This window comes from Rutidosis leptorrhynchoides, chromosome 2 (genome assembly GCF_046630445.1).
Source record: "Rutidosis leptorrhynchoides isolate AG116_Rl617_1_P2 chromosome 2, CSIRO_AGI_Rlap_v1, whole genome shotgun sequence".
In the NCBI taxonomy this organism is placed as follows: Eukaryota; Viridiplantae; Streptophyta; class Magnoliopsida; order Asterales; family Asteraceae; genus Rutidosis; species Rutidosis leptorrhynchoides.
This window is the reverse complement of record NC_092334.1, coordinates 407,168,722-407,170,886: the sequence shown is the minus strand read 5'-3', so window position 1 is coordinate 407,170,886 and position 2,165 is coordinate 407,168,722.

Genomic DNA, 2,165 nt, shown 5'->3' with positions numbered 1-2,165 from the left:
TTGTTTCCCGAGGAAACTACTTCAGCGGACGATCACTAAAATTTCGGGACGAAATTTTCAATAACAGGTGGGTAATGTAACAACCATGATTTTTCCGTTACTTCCGTTAACCTTCCGAAAGTTATTTAACGGCGATTATTTAACTTTTATGTGTTTATGTGTAATAAATGCATATTTGATCTTCGGAGGGTTACAATTATCAATATGGGTTGATATTAATTCAAATAAATATTTCAGATAATGAAATACGATAAAAATGATATGATTTTGATAATAGCTTTTTGAGCAACGAAACGCTCGGGTTTATTTTAATAATTAATTTTATTAATTATTAACTTTTTTAAATATTTAATTTATTGGGTTTTTAATAAATTAAACAATTGGTTGCGTTTAACGATCGGGTTAGCGTTCCGGGCCTTCGGTACGAATAAACGACACTTAAAACGGACCACGATTACACGAAATTGCAAAACGAGAGCCCGGGATACCCATAGAGGGCCCCATTCGGCCCCTCCCCCTCACCCCCTTATATTTCAATTTTTGTTAACTTGGAGGACTTATGTGCTATTTAGGAGAACTAGGGTTAGTATAAATTAGAAGGTTTAACAAAAATTAGGGAAACCCTCACAAATAAACTGCACAGTCAACTCCTCCCTCTCCCTCTTTGGCCGTCGACCTCCATCACCACTACCACCATCAATTTTTGATTTTTAGAGCAAACCTTGAACACGAAAGTTGCAATTCTCGATCTCCTCTACGCGCGTGTATCGTTAATTTTGTGATCTAAGGTATATTTAGCTAAACCCTAACTCCTAAAATCTGATTTTTATAAGAGTTTCATAGTTATGTTGTCAATTTCTCAAGTATATACGCGTACGTGTTAATCGTTATCATTATTTTGATTGATTGATTCGCTAGGGTTTAAAAACGAATTTGTATTTGCTTGATCAGAAAAATTAAGTTTTTCAAATTTTAATTATTATGTTATAATCAGATTCTTTGCAAAAAACTATTGAGTTTAGGCTTTGGATTCGCTTGATTTCGTTTCCGTATGATTAAGTTATGTCGATTTGAATTATCGTTGTGTTTTATTGCTTGATCAGAAATCTTGTATAGTTAGACAATGAATTGTCATATGAGACTTATACCACTGGAAATATAATTTAAAAACACTCAAGTTAGACTAGGATATCATGTCATTTACTTATGTATAGCCCGAGATATGCTAGACTTAGTGTAAAAGTAGTTTTATACAACACTTGCATGAAAATACCCTTGTATGATAAAATTTGTTAACTTCTGTGATTAAAGCTTTACATATTTAAAAAGTAGACAAAAAGTAATTCATCTTTGATGTAAATATCATAGGCTAATTGTATCTAGATCTCCGGATAATCGCGTGCGAATGTGACTAACTAAATGAGAATCGAATCTGTAAATTGCACACAGTTTTGTACTCTGTGGATTATGTGAATTGTTTGAGAATGTATGCTTCTGTAAAATGAAACTTAACATGATATGTGACTTATTTTTAGTTTATGTCAATCTCCGAAACCTTATGCATTGGGCACAATAGAGCCATACTTTATGTGAATTCTGTTTTGAGCTGAAAAATGAATGATCAACTTACACGAATAAACTGTACAAATTGGCAAAACAAAAGTTGCTAGATTTTTTATATGTGTTACTTTGATTTGTCCTTGAACTATGACCACTGGTCTTGTATCAATCGCATGTTCCTGACTCCGGTTATAGCTAAAATGAAATCAGTGCGCGGTCAGAAACTGACTTGCAAACCCCAAATGTATCCCTTCTGATTCCTGACTTTTATTTGTCGTATGAGTCCCTGGCTGGACTTTTTGGAATCTATTTTAATTATATTTATGATCTGGTGTTTTTCATATTTACTTGAATTTTGTACTATGAGATAATGTGCTAAGTATGCTACGTGTTCATAAACTTTATGCATGACGATAAATTGAAATTGTGAAAATGATCATTCATGACCTAAAACGTATTTTTTGACTTAGGTTTGACATGTTGACCAATATTTGACATGAACCTACTGATGTTGACTTTAGTTGACCACATTGACCAAGTTTGACTTTCGGTTTGACTTCGGTTGACTTTGTTTGACTTGCATGATATAGTTGACTTTTACTTTG